A 17713-nucleotide genomic window follows, 5' to 3' on the forward strand; every position below is an offset into this window, starting at 1 on the left:
TTATTGCATTAAGAATTAATCCACTTTGTGTATTTTCACTTGGAAATTTTAAAATATATAACCTATAATTTTTTACTTCAAAGGTCCCTTTCTTTCGCGCTACGTCACATATTTTAAAAATTCAAAATTTTAAAATACATATATATATACATACTACCCTTTGTAATAGAAAAACTTCGAAAAAAATGTTCATCTGTGACAGCGATAAGTTTCACTAAAACAGAGAAAGTTTTCGCTATTCTAGGGAAACATATCGCTGTTTCAGATAAAGATTTTTTTCCGTATATATACTCTCTAAATCTGAATTAGTAAAAATGTTTACTAATTTGAATTAGTGACTCACTTTTTGCTTTTGAATTAGTAAAATTTTACTAATTATTAGTAACTTTTACTAACAATTAGTAAAATTTTAATAATTATTAGTAACTTTTACTATCAATTAGTAAAATTTAACTAATTCAGAAGCAAAAAGTGAGTCACTAATTCAAATTAGTAAACATTTTTACTAATTCAGATTTAGAGAGTACGTGGCATATTATAAAGTACGAAGTTATAATTGAATATTAGAAATTTTTTCTTTGGGGCAGCTACTGAACCAAAATTTTTTCACTGTATGTATGTATTTAAAAAATCTTTAATTTAAAATTGAGAAATAGGAGCTCTAAAATTGGTGGCAATAAAGACGTCAAGAACGATAAATGACTTAATCTCGCAAAACATTTTATGGCTTTTTCACCATGGGTTCTCTCTCTCTCTATATATATATATATATATATATATATATATATATAGTTTCCTTTACGGAAGATACCGTAAAATTCTCGATAATAAACCTCGTAAAGATTACGCGTAATGGCATAGGCAGCCATGTTCGCCTTTTTCCTCCAATAGCGTCACAACGGGAAATATTTCTACATCAGAGAGAAAAGCATCGATCCGTCTTATATATATATATATATATATATACCAAACATTCGCAAAAGCACAATCGCCATTCGCCAAGAAGTCATCTTTTTTTTTTTTTTTCATCCAGCGATATAATTTTTCTTGATCGTATATAGACGCGTTCAACGTCCAAGAGGGAGCGATTTCGACAGTGGAGGAAGAGGGTTCCAACCCTAGATGCTGACTCTCACATCTTTCTGACTCCGCCTTGCTTCGTGCTTTGATCAGTATTTGCAACCCCAAACAGGCACTATTATAGACAATCAATTCTAAAAATTGACCACGTTCTGTCTCCCCTTTATTCTTGATTTATAGGAATTTTTATTCGTATAAAAATTATTTTTTTTTATACAAACAATTTGAAAATAAATTCTAAGGGTATAAGGGATATTTCAGGCGTATCCGGAAATTAGCATACGTATACTACTAAAACTTTGAAAACTAAATGACACGTATTTTTTAAATTTTAAGGAATAGAAAACACCCTTTTAAAATTTAAGAGATGAAATGAGTATATCTCAGAAAAAACTTGTTAGATTCTGATGAAATTTGATAGTCGGGGGTTTCACAGAAAATTAAAAGATTAAAATAAGCTGCAACGCTTATTATTTTAAGCCAATTTTGCTTATTTTAATCCATTTTGGTATTAAAATAAGCAAAATTGGATTAAAATAATAAGCGGTGCAGCTTATTTTAATGATTTTTAATTTTCTGTGCAATCACTGATTTTTATGAAACTTGGCACACACTTTTAAAACATTGAAAAATATTGTATTTTTATATCGCGGCCTGTTTCGAATTTTAAAGAAGAAATGGTACACACTTTAACATAACCTCAAAACTGAGAAATTGTTTTTCTAACAATTTAACACAAAACAAAATTATGATTAAAATTAATTGCAATCAATTTTAAAAGTTATACATTTTGCAAAAAAAAAAAAACGGTATTAATTATTTAAAAAAAAAAGATTGATTCAACATCGTTTTTCTGTAAAATGCATAACTTCTAAAATTGTTTGCAATTAATATTAATTATAATTCTGTTTTGCGTTAAATTGTTAGAAAAACAATTTCTCAGTTTTGAGGTTATGTTAACGTTTGTACCATTTCTTCTTTAAAATTCGAAACAGGCCGCGATATAAAAATACAATATTTTTCAATGTTTTAAAAGTGTGTGCCAAGTTTCATAAAAATCAGTGATTGCACAGAAAATTAAAAATCATTAAAATAAGCTGCAACGCTTATTATTTTAATCCAATTTTGCTTATTTTAATACCAAAATGGATTAAAATATGCAAAATTGGATTAAAATAATAAGCGTTGCTGCTTATTTTAATGCCTTTCAATTTTTTGTGTTACGGTGACGTTGATTACGAATGTGAAGTCACATTTTTAAAATTCAAAATGGCGGATCCAATTCAAGCAAATCCGATTGATTTTCAATTTTTTATGGCCGCCATATTGGATCCGCCATTTTGAATTTTTAAAATCTGATTTCATATTCGTAATCAGCGACACCGAAAACTCCTGAGTAACAAGTTTCATCAAAATCTAACAAATTTTTTCTGAGATATTGATTTCATTCCTTAAATTTTAAAAAGGGTATTTTCAACCCTTAAAACTCAAAAGGGGAAAAATAAAAAAATATGTGTCAATTATTTTTCGATATTTTAGTAGTATCGGCGTATGGCACTTGGGTTAGTGTTACTTGTTAGCATATATATATATATATATATGTATATATATTCTAAATACTAGGAACATATTGGTACTAAATACTAAGAATACTAAATACTAAGTGAACGTTGGCTATTTTTCATATAGGGTGGAAATTATCTTCATACAAATAAATCACATCCTTTTTTTTAAAAAAGAACGCAAAAATCATTAAAATATTGAGTAAGATTTCCAATAAAAGAAAAAATTTCGTTTTTATACTTTTTATAAAAAATTATAAAAAATATTAGGAACAGTTATAGTTAAGTTTTAAAAATATTTTTTTAAAAATAAAAATTTGCAATACCTCAAGTTTCAGATACTGTATAGGAGTAGCTCAATACTTTGAGCAGAAGATTCTGATTTCTGTCTTTGCTACTGAAACATTGAGAAACAGACACAAGGGCACACAAAAATGTATAACAATCATAGCGACACTCAAAATAAATATACAAGCATGCAAAATACTTAAGACTATACTTAAACTATATAAACAAATATCAATATTAAAAATCGAAATATCAATTTTTAAAGTAATAAAATTAATTTTAATTCAATTCATAATGTTTATTTTCACATTTTGAAATTTCAATATTGTACTTTCTAAAAGATTAAAAATTAAATCAGAAAATATTACTTTTCAAGAAAAAATGTAAAAAGCAAATTTGAAAAATATTAATTTTACTTTCTATAGAAGAGTAAAAATTAAATTAGAAAATATTATCTTCACCCTCTGTTTACCAAAATAGGGAACGTGTTCTGAAATTAATTGGAATATTGTAAAACACATTTTGTACAACGCATATAGTTTGAGACTTTGCAAAATGTGTAACGCTTTTTAGAAACTATGTGTTCCATAATATTAAAATTGTACCCAATTTCCTAACGCTTGTTGAGGATATTACGGAACACATTTTATTGGATTAAAATGAAACGAATTCATTTCGTATCATTTGATGTGGATTTTACAGAACGCATTCTTTAATAGAACATTAAGGGAACGCATCACTTATACCTAAAGCAGGAAATGTAGAGAACCTGTTCCCTAATGTTAAAACGAAAACGCATTTCGTAATTCTCGATGGGATGTTTTACGGAACGGGTTCCTTAATTATTCCCCATGGGCAAAATTGGTTTATAACGCAAAGAAAGTAATAAAAACAGAGGGTTAATCATAATATTTGAAAATCTTTAGAAATTGATATTTATAGTGTCGCTATGATACTAAAATAATAATAAAAAAAAGACTTGCTGATCGATGATATCTCGTTGCTGGACTGCTGAACCTCTTTTGGAAAATCCCCTCCTGAACCAAATAGACCCTTTCTCTTCGATGTCCTGCAGGAATTTTGCCGAAGATCCAAAACGTCTGAAAACAAAAATAAACTGGAAATAAATTTCAATCAATTATTAAATAATAAAAAAAATAAATAATTGAAAATTCTGTAAAAACCCTACTAAAAATTGACAGAGTTCACTACTGGTCCGGTACTGGTACCAGTATCGCGCTAGTACTAGCGAAGTACTGATACCAGTATCGGGCCAGCAGTGACAAGTCACTCCGCCAATATTGCGCCAGCACTGGCACAATACTGGTAGCAGTATCGCGTCAATACTGGCAAAGTACTACGCACATATTACGCAAATACACAGAAAATTATAACCCTTATAACAAAAGGATATCCCTAGGATATCCCTAGGATATCCCTAGGATATCCCTAGGATATCCCTAGGATATCCATATCAATGGTCGATATCCTAAAATGGTCCCCATGATATCTTGAGATATCCATAGGATATCTTGGGATATCCATAGGATATCTTGGGATATCCATAGGATATCCAAACAGCCGGTCTGTGGGACATCCATAGGACATCCACAGGATATCCCTAAGACATCCACAAAATATCTATTGGATATTATATCGCAGGATATCCATGGGATATCCTCAGGATGTCCGTGGGATATTCTTAGGATATTCACGGAATATTTAATATCTCAACATATATTGTTAAAGGTTAAAATTGTTAAGCTAATATAATAAATAATAATATAATAAAAAAAAAATCTTATGACCTTCTAATTTATTTTAAATGAAGATTTGAAACGCATTTTTCAAAGTTTTTAAATAAACTCATGCACTTAAAGTATAATTAATATAATTAGTTAATAATTTTTCAAATTAAACAACTTTCTCGAAAAACAAGTTGCATTTTATTTTATTTATATAAAATTTAATTCACAGAATATTCTCACTCGTAGTCTCACATAATGACTTTAAAAACAATATCCTGAGAATATCTTCTTGATATCCAGAAGATATACTGAGAATATCCTGAAAATATCTGTGGGATATCCTGACGATATCTATGGGATATCCTGATATCTGTGGGACATGCTGATGATATCTGTAAAATATCCTGACGATATCTATGGAATATCTGGAGGACATTTATGAAAGTCTATAGATATCCAGAAAATATCCTGTGGACATCATAAAATATCCATGGGATATCCAAAGAATATCCAAACCGCCACTTTTTTGGATATCCTTAAGAGATCCTTTTGATATCCATAGGACATCCCTAGGATATCTGCGGGATATTATCAATATATCCCAAGATATCTTGTGTTATTAGGGAAGGTATTAAAATAAGCTGCAACGCTTATTATTTTAATCCAATTTTTCTTATTTTAATCCATTTTGGTATTAAAATAAGCAAAATTGGATTAAAATAATAAGCGTTGCAGCTTATTTTAATGCCTTTTAATTGTCTGTGTAGTCCATTTTTTTTTAAAGAAATTTAGCATACTATATCCCAAAACAAAGATTTAATTACACATTCTTTAAAAAAAGATCTTTAAATATTTTTCCAATATATTCGACATTTATTTTTCATATACGTCAATTATATTTCATTTTTGTACGTAGATCAAATAGAAAATGTTTATCATATAAGAGATACAATTTTCGAGATGAGAGGAAGAATAATATTATTCGAAATAAATTTGTCTTCTCATCAAGAAAGAATTTATTAATATTTACATTCACTAACCCTTTTTTCGATATATCCGATATTATACAAATAACAATTTTCCCATCAAATTCTTATATATAGAAAATATTTACTCAACGTCAAATATCAAATTCTTTGATTTTTTTTCAAATGACAATTAAGATGATATATATGTCCTGACACGATGAAATGGACCTTACGATAAACTAAATTTTAGGTTATGTTTACTAATAATTTTATCTTTTTTTTAATTATGTTAAATCAAAATCAGTTTTTTAAAAAATGTTTTATATGAGATTGGTTTGTATTAATTTTCACTTTAAAAATTATAAACATAACCTAAAATTTAGTTTACCGTAAGGTCCCTTTCAGGACACGTATAAATTTTTCCATTGATAAAAAAAAAAAAAAATAATATCGCCGCTTATTATATATTTATATGAAAATAAAACAGAAAACAAAAAAAAAATAAATAAACGTTGTTTAAACATTATAGGCATTACTCGAAAACCGCCGAGCATCGAAATCATGAAACGCTGAAACCGTGAAACTCGGGAACCCAATATGTCCATCTTTGGGGTGCGAGAGGGAGGTGAGGAGGCTGCCACTGCCGCCGCCGCGCAAACAGATCAATGCTCCGCGTTCCAATATAAACAGTATTATTGAAACAAAGCGGGCGCGGGTTTAGAGGTGAGGGCGGCAGTGTTGGTATGGAGGTGGCGGAAGAGGAGTTTAGAGGGTGAGGGTTGATGTTTCTGCCACTCGGATCCCGGGGGGTGGTAAGGGAAGGAGGTGAGGGGAATGAACGAGGGGAGAAGAGTTATGTTGCCGCGATATTGTGCTGCGCGGCACGAGCGAACCTCCAGGGGGTGGCTGTCCCTCCACACATACACAAAATACCCTCTCCTCCCATCGCCTGTCGATTCTGTATTATACGTCAGGACCCACAACCCACAAAACGGTCGAGAGCCAACGTTGCTTTATACATATATATATATACATATACATTTATATATACACATACATATACATATACATATACATATACATATACATATACATATACATATACATATACATATAAACACACAGGCATTCTACATCCGTTCCATGAGTTATAACTCGCTCTGGTACCCCTACACCTTCCCCGCACAAAACCATCTCTACGAAATTCGTCACCCAATCCTTTGTTCAAAACTAACAAACTCGCAGAAAGCTTATTTGTTGCTTCCAGAAGCACAAGGTTAATATCCTGCTTCAAGCCCTTTTCAAACCGTTTGCCAAAGTCAACTTTCTATATATACACGCAAAAAGACAAATTTTATAATTTATTTCAAAAATGGAAACAGTTTTTGTATTATCTCAGTTAGAAAAATCTGTATTAAATTTAATATATATTGTATATATAAAGCAAATATGCAATACTAGAACTGAAATTTAATATAGTTTCATTAAATTTAATGCATTTTACATTAAATGTATAACATAAAATACGTTAAATGTTAAGTAAATGAATATTAAATTTAATGAAACTGTATATGTATATTAAATTTCAGTTCTAGTATTGCATATTTGCTTATTTATATACAATATATTAAATTTAATACAGATTTTACTAACAGATTTTAGTTGAACGTATACCTGTTTCTGTTCAATACTATATATATATATATATTCCATGTCAAGTGTACCCAACCCATGTTTTTGATAAGGTTAGGTTAGGAATGGGTCATTCCATATCAAGTGTAACCAACCATTGTACTCACAGAAAATTAAAAGGTATTAAAATAAGCTGCAACGCTTATTATATTATTTCAATTTTGCTTATTTTAATACCAAAATGGATTAAAATAATAAGCGTTGCAGATTATTTTAATGCCTTTTAATTTTCTGTGAACATAACCTAAAAATTCAAGGTCCTAGGTTTCCAGGATTCAAGATCATGGATCAAACATAACCTCAAAAATCTAGAACATAGGTTTCCAGAATTCAAGGCCTTAGTTCAAACATAACCTCAAAATTCAAGGATATAAGTCGTGAGACCGTTAGGTTTGAGGCTATGTCCGATAAACATAACTTCAAATTCCCCTAACCAAGTAACGAACATAACCTCAAAATTTAGATAAAATTTAAAAATTTTATTATATGCAAGCCTTTAAAAAATTAATCAACCATGTTACTACCTATATTACAACAAGATATCGCCGCCAACGCCGCCGCCGCTGTTCCAAGACTCTGAATATAGCCGCAAGTCAAGAGAAGGGGGGGGGTAGAAGAAAAGGGAGGGGGGGCTTGAGGCTATATTCAGAGTCTTGAAACGATCATAACCTTTAAATTTAGGGTTGGGGAGGGGAAAAGGAGGGGAAGAGAGGAGGGGGGATGGGAGTTGGAGCGCGAAACCGCTGTTCCAAGACTCTGAATATAGCCGCAAGTCAAGAGAAGGGGGGTAGAAGAGAAGGGGGGGACTTGAGGCTATATTCAGAGTCTTGAAACGATCTTAACCTTTAAATTTAGGGTAGGGGAGCGGAAGAGAGGAGGGGGGATGGGGGTTGGCGCGCGAAGCGCGCAGGGGGCATAGCCCCCTAGTATATATATATATATATATATATATATATATATATATATATATATATATATATCTACCTATATTATAAAAAGATATCGCCGCCAACGCCGCTGTTTCAAGACTCTAAATATAGCCGCAAGTCCTCCCCCCTCTCTCCCTCCCTTGCCAAAAGTGACCTAAATTTTGAGGTTATGTTCGTTTTAAGACTCTGAATATAGCCGCAAGTCCTTTCCCTTCCCTCCTCACTCCGGATTTTCAGCCAAAAATTACCTAAATTTTGAGGTTATGTTCGTTTCAAAACTCTGAATATAGCTGCAAGTCCTCCCCCTTCCCTCCTCAATCCGGATTTTTCGCCAAATATGACCTGAATTTTGAGGTTATGTTCGTTTCAAGACTCTGAATATAGCCACAGGTCCTCCCCCTCTCCCTCCATCCCCGTTGAGGGAGTGGATTTCCCGCCAAAAATTACGTAAGTTTTGAGGTTATGTTCGTTTCAAGAATCTGAATATAGTCGCAAGCCCCCCCCTCTCCCTTCTTTACGTTGAAGGGGAGGTGGATTTTCCGCCAAAATTTACTTAAATTTGGCTGTGTAAAAATTTTTTTTAAAAAAATATATACCGTTTAAGGCTGTGTAAATGTTATTAAAAAACAATATATATATATATATATATATATATATATATATATCATTTAAGGCCATGTAAAATTTATTATAAAAATAAAATATATCGTTTAAGACCGTGTAAAAATTTAAAAAATAAAAATATGTTAAATTTGTCAAAATGTCACTAAATGGTGGAAAGCCTCTTTTTTTTTAGTATTTAACGAGAAAGATCCTGCAAGTGACTAGAAAGCTACCTGAATGAGGCAGAGATGAAAAAAAAATAGCCCACAACTGCAAAGGCTGACAGCAGTCTAGGTGGGTGGCTAGCCAGTCGCTCGCAGTCAGCTCGGTGTGAAATTAGCGCAGATGTCGCGGTGACGGCTACTGGTACTGTGCTCCTATGTTCATTTTCCAGAAGATTGGATCCCTCCCTATATATATATATATATATATATATATATATATATATATATAAAGGGGAAGAGAAAACTATAGACTATTTGCAAATTCTTTTCTGATTCCATTTTAATCAATATTTTTCCAAATTATATATCTATATACATAAATCAAAGATAATAAAATTTCAAAATCTAAGTTTTTCATTTCTTTTTTTTCTGTTTTATTAACAAGTTGATTTTGTATTTGATATGCGACATAGGTAGCAGGATAAACATCAGAATTAGGATGAGACTACGTCTCGGGATGAAACCCGAATGAAATAGGGATTTTTCATTAGAACAAACCCAAACTTCCCTGGCTCTCTGATAAAGGATTAATAGAAGTTATAAAGTAGAAGCTGAAGGAGGTGGAGGCACATTACGTGACCTGACTCCGATCACGGAGAGAGTCTTTTCTTCAGGTTATATTGCAGGTTTCCGTCGTTTCTCATCCAACCCCCCAACGGCTCATGCGCACCCCATCTGACCAATCGAACCCCGAGGTCCATCGCTGACCAACCCCCGTGACTCATACCCTTCTCTTCTTCTTCAAGATATATTCTATACATATATAAGAAAAAAGAAGAAAAAAAAAAAAAAAAAGATAAAACAGAAAGAACAACTTTAAGACCAACTGACTTCGCCACATCGAACACGTCCAGCGTTCGCTCCATAAAATTCCCAATGGAAAAAAAAAGAAAAGAGACGAGAAGAGTCGTAAAAATAATACACCGCCACAAGTGTCTAGCAATCAATTTTGAAAAGTTCGCGACTTGAAAATTCATTTCCGAAAAAAAAATAAAAGAGATAAAAGACAAATTGAAAAAAGAAGAAAAAAATTTTTTGCAAAAATGTTCAAGTAAAAAAGTTGAAGAAAGTTATATAACAATTCTTTTGAATTGCTTGGGGATAATAATGAAAGTTAACTTTTGTGGAGAATAGCGAGGAGAATTTGTAATCAGTTTAAAATTACATTATAGAGAACAGCTAATTAACTGGGCACAATGCTCTGATAATATTACAGTGCGCGCCTATTCTTCGCAATCTCAAATGGATGAAGTGTGGTTGTAGACTCAAGAGCAAAAGAATAAAAATAAAAAAAAAAAAAACACACACACACAAACAAACGGAGCAGAACCAACTTGTGCTTGCGCGTATACTTGAATAAAGCTAAGAATTCAGCTACTCAGTTATTCATGTCGCAAAGCTAGTCATGCGCAACATTTCCCAACTAAACAATTCACTCCTTTTTCCTCAACTCTCAACAATCCACCACTCTTTGAATACAAGTCAAAATCAAAACAACACAGAAAAAAAAGAATTAAAAACAAATAAAATACTTTAAAATAGTACAATATTGCGAATATTGCAAGGAAATATTGCATGAATATTACATCCCAATATTGCGAATATTGCAAGGAAATATTGAGGCAACTTTACATGAATATTACATGTTAATATTGCAAATATTGCAAGGCAATATTGTGAATATTCCAAGGAAATATTGCATCAATATTACATTCCAATATTGCATGAATATTACATCCCAATATTGCGAATATTGCATAAATATTACATTCCAATATTGCGAATGTTGCAAAGCAATATTACATGAATATTACAACATGCTAATATTGCGAATATTGCAAGGAAATATTGAGGCAACTTTGCATGAATATTACATGTTAATATTGCAAATATTGCAAAGAAATATTGCATCAATATTATATCCCAATATTGTGAATATTCATGCAATATTACATTCCAATATTTCATGAATATTACATCCCAATATTGCGAATATTGCAAGGAAATATGGCATGAATATTACATTTCAATATTGCGAATGTTTCAAAGCAATATTACATGAATATTACATGCTAATATTGCGACTATTGCAAGGAAATATTGAGGCAACTTTGCATGAATATTACATGTTAATATTGCGAATATTGCAAGGAAATATTGCATCAATATTATATCCCAATATTGTGAATATTGCAAGGAAATATTGCATGAATATTACATTCCAATATTGCGAATGTTGCAAAGCAATATTACATGCTAATATTACGAATATTGCAAGGAAATATTGAGGCAACTTTGAATGAATATTACATGTTAATATTGCGAATATTGCAGGGCATTACTATGAATATCGGAAGGAAATATTGCATCAATATTAGATCCCCATATTGTGAATATTCATGCAATATTACATTCCAATATTGCATGAATATTACATGCGAATATTGCAATTCAACATTACAGGACAATATTGCGAATATTTTAAGGAAATATTGCATAAATATTTCAAGTCAATATTGAGGCAATATTACATGGAAACATTCCATTAATATTACATGACAAAGTTGCGAATTTTTTTTTTTTTTTAGATATCGGAGTGGTTTCCAATTTTGTGTGCTGAACATGATCCCAGGTTCCAAAATTGCGTATCACGTCAGGATTTTGAATAAAGTGGGGGGTAAAGACCCCAAAATCAGTGTTTTTGAGAATTTCAGTATTTTTTTTCTCCTTAACCCCACGTGCTAGAGAGTTCTATATAGGCTTAAATTAAAGCTAAAATCGTCCATTTTAAGACCTATTTGGGCAAGATAAAAATTTTGAAATTTTATAAAAAAAAATTGGGAATGGAGACAACAATAAACATTTTGGGTTGCCTTTAACCCCATTTTTTTTAAATTTCAAATTTTTTTTACCTTGCAAATATGGGTCTTAAAGTGTACGATTTTAGCTTTAATTTAAGCATATAGAAGTGTCTATGAACGTCGGGTAAGGGAGAAAAAAGAACTGAAAACTCTTTACCCCTACTTTATTCAAAACCCTGACGTGATACACAATTTTGGAACTCGGAATCGTGTTCAGCATACAAAAATACATTGGAAACTGTACTCCGATATCTAAAGAAGAAAACCTTGTAGACCTGTGATATCGGCAGGAAATGTTACCTAAATATTGCTTAGTAATATTACCTTAGGGCGGACATACAAATTAATATTGCAACAATGTTGTCATGTAATATTTATAATATCGTGACCCTACTCTCTAAATCTGAATTAGTAGTTTTCTACTAATGAAAGAGTACTTATTCGTTTACCAATTGAATTAATAACAGTTTTGACTAATTTTTAGTAAAAAAAACTACCAATTGCTAGTAGAAAACTACTAATTCATGGAGTAAATCGGCTTACTAATTTAAAATAGTAAAAATACGATTTACTCCATGAATTAGTAGTTTTTCTACTAGCAAATAGTAGTCTTTTACTTAAAATTAGTCAAAACTGTTACTAATTCAATTGGTAAACGAATACGCACCCTTTCATTAGTAGAAAACTACTAATTCAGATTTAGAGAGTACTCTCTAAATCTGAATCAGTCATATTTCACTGATTAGCAGTAGAAATCTACTAATTGCCATAGTAAGAATTGAGCGAATTAGTAGAAATTTACTGATTCAATTAGTAAAATAGCAATTACTGATTGAATCAGTAATATAAATATATGTCGGCGGCCACAAAATCTATTGATTTAATATAGTTAATTTTAAAGGTTATGTTATATACAAATTACTGATTTACATAATTATTTTCTATTGCTTGCATATTCACTAATTATATTAGTAAATTTCAAAAAATAACTGAAACTTCAGTTAAAATGAAAAGTACTGATTGAATTAGTAAAATTTCTACTGATTCAAATTTAGAGAGTATGTTATGCAAATTGGATATTCATATATTTTATTTCTGTTTTCAATTCTTCAAGTCAAATTTTTTGTTTACATTTTTAAAATACCATTTTTCAATACAGTATACACTAAAAGTTGAACGAATCGATTAGTTTCGCATGAGATTTAACACTCTCGACAATGTCAGCACATTGGTATTATCTTTCTGACAGTATCACGAGAGTTCTTCCTATATGGTGTTTACACAGTTACGCACAAATCTTGGGGCACTTGAGAGTCTTTCATATTAAAACGGTACCCCTAGTATTATATATATATGTATATACATATATATATAAGCATGAGATGGTACCATCTAGGTTGTGACAAATAATAGCAATGCGAGGGTGCACATGATACGTAACCCCAACACCCTCTCCATGGGGCAATTTATCTATATTATACCCTCAGTTGGCTCTACTGTGTGTTTTGACAGGAACAGCATTATTAAATACCCTGGATATCTGATCCCCGACACCCTTAATCTACATATTATACGGTTACCTACGCGTGGCCAGCTTCCCCGACCAAATATCGTCCCCATGGCACTTTTAAGGGATGAAAACACCCTGGAATGAACTACATATATGTATATATACATATTATAGTCAAACAAATATCCATACACTTGAAACAAAACTTTGTCACACCGTTTTCATATGCCTATTTATTATTCTTCAATATATGATGAGAAAAAGAAACAAATCCCCCTGGTTTTTTTTTAAAAACCTTCTCTTTCTTTTTAGTAGGTACATGGAAAAAAAATCTTTACCTGGAACAGTGATAAGTTTCGCTGGAACAGAGATATGTTTCACTAAAACAACGAAAGTTTTCGCTATTCTAAAAAAAACATATCACTGTTCCAGATAAAGTTTTTTTTTTCCCTGTACCTACTAAATGAAAAAAAATGTTTCGAAAAAATCGGCGATGCAATTGCAAATAAGTGTCTGATTTTTTATGAAAATATTCTAAATTCTAAAAAACGAACAAAAATTACTCATGCCTTAGAATTTAAATTGACTTTTATATACATATCCATTTAAGAAAATGAACATAAAATACAAAACTAAAATTGGATTTAAAAAAAAAAGGAAAGAGATAAAATTTAAACGCGTACTAAAATTCGATTAATCGGATCATCCCCCCACCCCTTTCTTTTACGGTAAAAGAGATCAGATCCTTTTTGTCTGTTGGGTATCTTTTCATATAATACACCCTTAATGATCTATTGCAAAAACTCAGTCGGGGATGTTAGTATAATTCTCAACACGCTTCCTGTCACGTGGATCGAGCATTTGTCACTCCCATTTTTATCTTTCATATATAGGATTACATATATTGTTGAACATTGCTAATTTTTCTCATATATACCCCCATCCCTAACCCCCCCCCCTCAAAAAAAAAACTTTTAGATTCAACTTGAGGATGAGCTATATATGACATTTAACACCCTATGTACGATCATATATAATAAATATAAACGTTTCCTAATATGTCTGTAAAAACTTATCGATGGGTGGTGCAAACGGCTTATTGACATGAATTATTATATATAGCGCACAACTCTCATGGGAATCAAATGTGTGAGAAAATAAATCTTCAAAAAAAAAAAAATGAATAAAAAAGATAACGGAAGGAAATATTTAAAATGATTGTAAGAAAAATGGGGCATTCTACACTAAAAAGAAATTTTCGTGCAACAGCTGGCCCCAAATGAAAATTTTTTATATTTAATTAACTTCATACTTAATATTTACAATGAGTTAACTGAATATAGAAATTTTTCGTTTGGGGCAGCTGCTGAACCAAAACTTTTTCGGACTACCCCGATCTTTGTTTGTTTTTCCATTAGCCAACCACATGACATACACTTAAGAATGGGAAAATCTTAGAACCGGAAAAGGGTTAAAAATCAAAGAAAATTTACTTCTTTAAATTAACAAAAATCAATTTTTACTTCCATATTGCTGAAAATTGATTTAAATTTGATATGACAGCCCCACAAAAAAAAGTATCATGTGCGGTTGACCCAATTAACCTACCCCCCTTGGTGCGCTGAACACGAATCTAAGGTCAGATTTGCTCCATCATATTTTTTTTCCAACCTCAAAAAACATGTCAGATTTTATCTAACATACAAATTTTTTGAAAGTTGGTTGGATTTACTTAAAACTCGTTCCTCGGGATGTTTTTGGGGTCGCTGATTACTTCAAAACTCAAAATGGCGGATCCAATATGGCGGACGAATCCTTAAAATTTTTTTTAAAAATCGACAGCCATATTGGATCCGCCATTTTGAGTTTTGAAGTAATCAGCGACCCCAAAAACATCCCGAGGAACAAGTTTTAAGTAAATCCAACCAACTTTTAAAAAATTTGTATGTTAGATAAAATCTCACATGTTTTTTGAGGTTAGAAAAAAAATCCTGACCTGATGGAACAAAGCTGACCTCAGATTTGTGTTTAGCGCACCAAGGAGGTAGGGTACTTGGGTCAGCTGCAAATGATATTTTTTTTTTGTGGGGCTGTGATATTTAATTCTTAAACCCGCAATGATTTGTCTCTCTATATTATAAAAAGATTTCGCCGTTGTCTCCAGCATTGGTCATTCCATGTCAAGTGTACCCAACCCATGTTTTTAACAAGGTTGGGTTAGTTACTCTTTACATGGAATGACCCACTAATACACCTATATGAGTATTTTAGTTCTGATTTTAACCTGAAACCCACAGGCGAATTGACGTAGAACGACCTATATATCTACCTATATTAGTATTAAAACGAATATAACCTCAAAATTCTAGGTCATAGGTTTCTAGAATTTAAGGCCTTAGTTCAAACATAACCTCAAAATTCAAGGACATAGGTCAAGAAACTGTTTCGGTTTGACGCTATGTCCGATAAACAACTTCAAATTCCCCTTACCAAGAAACGAACATAACCTCAAAATTTAGATAAAATTTTAATAATTTTAATACTTGCAAGCCTTTAAAAAAATCTTCTATTATATTAAGTTAACAAATTTCCAAAAGAGACACCAACACCGTGACCTCGACACCGTACTTGGAAAATCTATTTTCACTTATTTTCAAATAAATCAAAATACTTTGCCATATGCTTTTAGAAAATCTTACATACTTTTTTTTTGTAACATGTTTTTTCCACGACGTGGATTTTTTAATTTTAACCCGAAAAAGGGTTATTTTGCAATTTTTTACGAATTTTTGGATATATACCTTTAAAATTACTCTATTTTTAAAATGTTACTTATAAACAATTTTTTACCAATTTTTATAGTTTTTTTTATTATTTACTGTTGTTTTTTAAATTTTTAGTTAGAAACCTATAGTATTGTGCATAGTTTTAAGTCTCATTGAAATCAATTGTTTTTAACTTAATAATTTTAACATTTCTTTTTTTAAAACAAAACATCTTCTATTATATTAAGTTAACGAATATCCAAAAGCGACACCGACACCGTGACCTCGACACCGTCCTTGGAAAATCTATTTTCACTTATTTTCAAATAAATCAAAATACTTTGCCATATGCTTTTAGAAAATCTTACATACTTTTTTTGAAACATGTTTTTTCAATTTTAACCCGAAAAAAAAGGTTATTTTGCATTTTCATCCCAAAAAAGGGTTATTTTGCAATTTTATGCAATTTTTTACGAATTTTTGGATATATACCTTTAAAATCTCTTTATAAAAGTTTACTGTGGATAATAAAAATAAAACCCGATATTTTAAAAGGTTTTTCGATTTATTATAAACATTTTTCTAAAAAATTTGCAAAATCTCCATGTGTTTATGGGACAATTTACAGCAATATAATATAATATAAGATAACAAAAATATATTATAATATAATATAATTAATATTGTTGTTATAATTATAATAAATTAAAACATTTGATATTTAAAAATTGTCATTTCATCCTTCAATGATACTGATCAAAATTAAGATAAATTTTATACAATATTAATAATATATTAATTTAAAACATAAATTATATTTATAATAAACATAAACTACAATAAGTACAACTATAACCGAGCGAGCAAAGAATACATCGCTAGTATAATTATTATTAAAGTGAAAAATAATATGGATTGGCGCGCAGGGTATTATATATTTAAAAAATTTTTCATAAAACTTATATATAATAGTTCCAAGAATCAAATCTGATTAATTTTCCCTCCAAACAATAGAATTCAAGTTTTATTATAGTCGTGATTAAAATTGGCTTGAAAGCTGTACTTGGCAGAAATCGTGTCGAACGCATGGTAAAGAGAGTGAGTGAGAGAGAGAGATATAGCATAATCTAGTCTCGTTTTACGAGCAATAACGAGAGTCGGCAATAATTGCAGTACAAGTACGAGCTCGCGCCAAGCACAGTTTAATTCCAGGCGATATTATAATTAAGTGGTTCTAACGTAATGGTTGGCGTCACGTCAAGTGGTAACGCGGGCAGGTGCTCATCCCAGTGCTTCGTTCAAACAATCAACGACCCGATGGTGGGCGTCACGCAAACTCTTGCACTTTGTCAGATAGGCACCTTTATAGATACATACATATATACTTTTTTTTTAACGTGTGAAACTTCATGTATCTTTCCACTAAAGCAACAAGAAAAATAATCTCAAACAAATTTTTTAGGATTTTTTTTTTTTTATTCTA

The 17713-nt window shown here is 31.0% G+C and overlaps 1 long non-coding RNA gene across 1 annotated transcript in view; it reads right to left on the reverse strand.

The window, feature by feature from the left end:
* Positions 1–3913: 3913 nt before the first annotated feature.
* Positions 3914–17713, reverse strand: part of LOC127285181 (uncharacterized) — a 65749-nt gene continuing 51949 nt past the window's right edge. The window contains exon 3 of the long non-coding RNA XR_007843569.1: positions 3914–4030. This is a non-coding gene — a long non-coding RNA (uncharacterized LOC127285181). The remainder of the gene's footprint in view (positions 4031–17713) is intronic.

Source organism: Leptopilina boulardi, unplaced genomic scaffold, assembly GCF_019393585.1.
Source record: "Leptopilina boulardi isolate dan_hultmark-lab unplaced genomic scaffold, ZJU_Lbou_2.1 LbouV2_330, whole genome shotgun sequence".
NCBI classification, from domain to species: Eukaryota; Metazoa; Arthropoda; class Insecta; order Hymenoptera; family Figitidae; genus Leptopilina; species Leptopilina boulardi.